This window comes from Pteropus medius, unplaced genomic scaffold, assembly GCF_902729225.1.
Source record: "Pteropus medius unplaced genomic scaffold, Ma_sr-lr_union100, whole genome shotgun sequence".
In the NCBI taxonomy this organism is placed as follows: Eukaryota; Metazoa; Chordata; class Mammalia; order Chiroptera; family Pteropodidae; genus Pteropus; species Pteropus medius.
Genome location: NW_024349225.1, coordinates 6076256 through 6082266, shown reverse-complemented (window position 1 = coordinate 6082266; position 6011 = coordinate 6076256). Strand labels below are relative to the sequence as shown.

Genomic DNA, 6011 nt, shown 5'->3' with positions numbered 1-6011 from the left:
AGAGGGGGGAGGGAGGAGACCTTTCGAGCAAGGTGTTAAGGGATGGCGTGGAGCGTGTGGGGAGTTTAGAGCAGCAAAGCGTGATTTCGAGGGGCGGGGCTTGGGCGCTTGATGTTACGAGGTGTGGTACAATGAGGGGTGGGGCGGGGCGAGATGATGGAGAGTGTTGAATTGAGTGGGGTGCCCCCAATAGGTGGTGCCCACACCCAGACGCTGGCTCCACCCCCACTTCTCTCAGAGTAATCCAGTGACAGAATTCTCACTCCAAGGCAGGATTGTTTAGGGTCCTCATACATTTTCTGGGTCATTGTGAGTCACCCTTCAGATCATCATGACTTAACAAATGCGCCACCTACCACTCCACACATACCTCTCCGCACAAACACAGCCCGAAAGAAAATTTATTTGTATATCGGGAGGCGATAGTAACTGGAACCGCCTGGTTATTACTAGCAGAAACCCTAGTGACAAATTCAGCCATCTAGATTTCCCCCCAACCTATTCACACAGTTCCCAAAATAAAATTTCCTTTACATTTTAAACAAGTCACTTTCTGCCAAGAAGGATAGGTTAGTTTATTTTCATATTTCTCTTGTGCTGATCAAAATTCTCACATAAAAGGTTATGTAACTTTAACTGGATGCACATTTCCAGCTAAGGAGTAATGTGTGCAAACTATGAACCCTTTCACAGTAAAAGTTTGCTCAAGATATTACATTTTGGAAAAGAACAGAGACCACTCACTTCTGTTATTTTACTCTTGAACGCACATTTTGCCAATTGGCATAACTTTTGTTTACCGTCTAGCTGGGAAGTCTTGCGCTGGGGCTGACAGCTCCCACAGAGAACAGCGCTGGGAAAACACCTGCCTTGCTTCACGCTCATCTGGAAGGACATTGTGTTAAATTGAGAGTTTATTTTGAGGAAAATACTAGTATTAATTTCATGGTGCTGTAGTTCGGAGAATAATTACAACATTCACCATGTTTTGACTCTAAAGTTTCTTTCCTTTTGTCAGGAGTCCTGGATTTTGTTTAAAATGATACCTAGCTATAGATTTCACTCATCAAAGGTACAAATCTATTACTCTAGCCTTTCTTCAAAAAGTTTGTTTTTTAATAAATTGTGGGGTTTTTATTCTTAGGTTAAGAATAATAGGGATCACTTGTCCCAGTGAAAAGTTCAAAAACAACTCCCCCTCCAAGAAAAATAGCAAATAATAATTATTGCCTAGAGACCTGCTATGTGCTAGGCAGTCCGTAGATGCCAAAATTGCAGAAGTAAAAGACAAAATTCATATCCTCATAATCCTAGTGAAGGATCAGATAGCTCAGTAGATGATGGTGTTTGGTAAGGACCACGATAAATTTTATATATATGTGCGTGTATTATATATATATATGGTAAAGTGTACATGTATATATACACTTTAATCCACATTGTGGGGAAAAATGGACCTTTCTTCCCAGAAGAAGTGATACTTGTTGTCAAATGTTTTCCAAAGAGTGTGTTAATTTCTACTCGTTAGCAGATAAACTCCCTTTCTGCACCTAAGGCACAAGGAAGGTTGGAGCTAACATTCCAACCCAGCGAGGAGTCAGTGGTGGTTTTACAGAGGGGCAAAAGAACTTGGTCTGGGTAGTTGGTACAGCTGGAATAGAGGGACCAGATAGGGACACAACCTCAGATTGAAGAGACATGCAAAAGCTATATCACAGAGGGTCATGTGTATTCTGCATATAAAGAGTGAATTCTAGCGCTGATAAACTCTCCCTTATCCAGCTTTATATTCCACTCTCTGATCCAGCTGCTGCCAGTGTATGCTGGCCGCTCCTTACGTTACCTTATCCTCCCTTAGCAGACTGGGTACTTCTCTTGCTGGGTTATGTTGTGTCTTAACCCTACTTATTGGACTTGGGGCCAGGAGGGAATATGGGGTAGATAATCAGGAGTGATGCATATGGTATTCCGAGGCAGAAGCCCACGCATCACCTCCAAGCACCAGGGTGACTCTGGCCTTTAATGGGGAGAAGTGATCTCAGAAGGTTCAGGGGAATCTGGGGATTCACTGTTTTTAAATCTGTCAACCAAAATGTCCCCATCCCAAGTCTCGAGATCTCACTCCTTCCCAGTCCGAGCCTGGCTTTGCTTCAGCAATCCTGCTCCAGCTGAGAACTTGGCCTTCCCTGGACACAGTTCCGCTTAAGCCCGGAGCTCTCTCTCTGTGTTTCAGCGTACTTTGCACATGGTATTATAATACACTGAAAACGCTTCACGTGCAGGGACAATGACATTCACATTTTTTATCCCCAGTACTTAGCACAACCTTAGGCACATAACTAGTAGTTTTAAGAATTGCACCATTACGAAAGAACAATAAGTATTTTTTCCAGCTTCGGTTCTGAAATGTATATCTGTCCTTCTCATCCACTAGATTGTCACCTGCTTGATGCCCAGGATTAGGTTCTACTCATCTTTATTCCACTGCACAATTTATCAAGCAGAGTGTTCTCACATCGCCAGCTCTCAGTACACGTGTGCTAAATCCTATAGGTGAATACAAATACTCGTATACTGTTATTCTCTTTGGGTTGGACTACCTGCGGGAGCGCTGGGTTAAATACGCATGCTGACTCCAATATACAGATGATCTAAATTACAAAAGCTTATTTAAAAAATAGAATTTCTTGTTTTCTATCAGAAAAAAAATATTTCCCATCAAAACATCTTTGCTTCCTGGGTCACCATGAAGCAGAAAGTAGGCTTGTAAATTCTTCCAACCCTGGAGTCCATCAACACTGTCTTTGAGATCTTTTTTTCTTTTTGGATCTTACAGGGAAAGAACAAAGCTCTGATAAGTAGTAACTGCTGGCCCTCGGCAAAAGGAAGAATAGATAAGGCTCACTGACATTTCAGAGATCCACCCACACGCAGTTTCCTTGATTTCTCATTATCTAGAGTGCTGACGTGGGGTAGAGAGCCAGGCAGATCCACGTGATATAAGTATGAAGATACAATAGGGGCCAGAGTGTAGTAAAACCAGCTCTGGGATTGGGGGGATGTACTAGAGAGACAGAAGAGACCTGGAGGATTCTCCTTTTTTTCCTCCTAGTGAAGACTAACCTGACTTTAGGTGAAAAGTTGGGACTAGAATTAAGAGGAACTGAGTGATCCCATGAAGCAAAAGGTTTGGCCTTCCAGAGAGGAGAGAGAACAATTCATTCATTTTACAGATATGTATCGAGCACCTACTTTGTGCTGACAGGGTATTAGGGGCTGGGCATATAGCAAAATACACAAACATCTCTGAGATTGCATTCTGATTGGGGAGATAGGCCATAAACATGTTTGTTTGTTTGTTTCAGTAGGATTTCCAAGAGAAATGAAAACATATATCCACACAAAAATTTATACATGAATGTTCATAGCAGCATTCTTTATAATGGCCAAATATTCATCAGCCGATAAACAGAAAAAGGAAGTATAGTATATCCATACAACGGAATATTCAATGGCCATTGAAAGAAATGAAGTGCTGGTACATGCTACGACATGGAAAAACCTGGAAAACATGCTAAGTGAATGAAGTCAGTCACAAAAGCCCACATGACATGATTCGATTTATAGGAAATGTCGAGAATAGGCAAATCTATAGAGGCAGGAAGTAGATCGATGGTTGCCTAGGACTCGGGGCAGTGGGATGGTTTGAGGGGGAATGGGGGTTGACAGCTAATGGGTCTTTCAGGGGTGATGAGAATGTATTACAGTTAAAAGGTTGCGCAACTGAAAACATACTAAAAATCATTGAATCATATGCCTCAAGTGGGTGAATTGTATGGAATACGAATTACACCTCGATTTGAAAAAGTAAAATTTATAGTACATTAGGTGCTATAGAGAATGATAAAAATATGGGCAAGGTGTGAGCAGGGATGGGGGAGTTTGGTAGGGTGAGGCTGGAGACACGATTTTCGTAGAGTAGGGAGGGTGAGTGACATTTGACTAAAGATAAAAGGAAGTCAAGAGGAAAATCTTAGACTCTGACAGCTGCGAGGGAAGGAAGGTTTTTTTCCATCACACAGTCATTCCCAGAAGGCAGTTCAGGTGTAAGAAACACAGGTAGGTAAGGAATAACGGCAGTTTTGGAAAGTACTTAGTACTGCTAACATATTACTCCAGTATCTCCCCACGTGATAAGAATTTTTAAAAGGCTCACATTGCTTAGAAAACACTAAATGAGCACATCTGAGGACTTAGGGGTTTTAGAAGTTTTGTGTGGTGAAGGTTTGGTGTCTGTTGATTTGGAGGTGCACACAACAGGATGCTGTGAAATGTTTTGTTTTTCCTTTTGGTTTTCTCGGTTGAACAAATTAATATTAATAAATACTCCAGTCAGCAATTTATTCCCAAATATTATAATTTTTATCTCTTAGAACACTAATCTTTCCCTCTTCCTTAACTCTTTGACGTCAACTTTGTAAACAAACATTCTGGTGGATGCATACTGAACAACTCTCTTGGAAAAGAGTGTTTCTCCTCATTTTGGCCACAAGAAGGAAGCAGAGAGCTTTTTGGCAGTTCGAAGGCCTCCATCCCAAAGGACTGGGTGGAGCCTGAGCGTATCTTTAGTGCCGCCAGCTCCAGCTCTGACTCAGAAGCAGGCTGCACAACACTTTGCTGAAGGACAAGTTCAGACACATTTCTCTAATGTCTAACACTCCTCGAACCTCAAACGTGATGTTCTGCTAAATCTTCAAACTTCGACAATGTGTACCAACTCCCTGATACCTGTTTGGTATTGTTTCTGTTTTTAGCTCTTTTTAAGGTAAATACAGGATTTCAATTTTATTTTACATCACGCAAAAGAATCACTAGACAAGTTTCAAGGCATATGAATTCCACTAAAGAGAGGCAATACAGAGCATGGACAAGGCACAGCCTAAAACCACTGACGAGAGCTCCTGGTAAAAAGCTAATGGCCCGAACTTGCCTTAATAACTATCAGAAGTCTTACATTTCAATCTTGACAATAAAGGACACTAAGGATGACAATAGCTAAGTAGCCTACATTTTGGAAAAAGAATAGATATTTAATATTTAATTTTAATAAATCTATATAATATAAAGTATTAATAATTAATATTACTAAAAACATATTAAAAGTCGATAATGAACAGTATAAGACAGCCACTCTCAACTGTTGTGGGGAGTAGAAATGGTTAAAGATTTCCAGGGCAAAATACTTTCAAAATTTTAAATGTTTAACTTCAACTCAGCAATTCCACCTTTAGAAATCAATTTCCCAGAAATGCTTTCATATGTGCACAAAACTATTCGATATAATAATTATGATAACGATGATAATAGATAGCACATAGCACTCACTGTGTGCCAGATGTGGTTGAAGAACTCTGCAAATGTTGACTAATTGAATTCTAAAAATAGCCCATCGATACCCACTTTATTGATGAGGAAAATAAGGCACAGAGAGCCCAAGTAACAGCTACAAAGGGGTGGAGCCAGGATTCAAATGCGAGGCATCTGATTCCACAGTTCATGTCCGCAGCCACTATGCCGTGCAGTGTGGGGCTTTTACGGTAGCATCGTTTATAGTGGTGTTAAACTGGACACAACGCATCTATCACTGTTGCAATAGTTAACCGATGATACATCCCTTTTATCAAAATGAAGTCCGTCTAAATGCGCTAACTCAGGAAGAGCCCCAAAGACATATTGTAGAGAAACAGGAAAAAGAAAGAAGCGCTTCTCAGAGTAATACATATAATATGATCCCATTTATGGTTTTTTAAATTGCACATTTTTATTTGAGCACATATAAAGCTTAGACCCTACAGACAACATCCAGTGCAGTTGAAGCCTTTGGGGAGGAGAGTGGCATTGGAGGTGCGGGGCGGGGTTTGTAAAGGGAGAATTTCACGTTTTACCTTATATAATCCTGTATTACTTATATGTTTTAAAGTAAAATACATTTCTGTACTACAGTAATACCT

The 6011-nt window shown here is 40.6% G+C and overlaps 1 protein-coding gene across 6 annotated transcripts in view; it reads left to right on the top strand.

The window, feature by feature from the left end:
* DHX9 (DExH-box helicase 9) overlaps positions 1-6011 on the top strand; it is a 92758-nt gene that overhangs the window by 71119 nt on the left and 15628 nt on the right. The gene's annotated exons all lie outside the window — the stretch shown is intronic.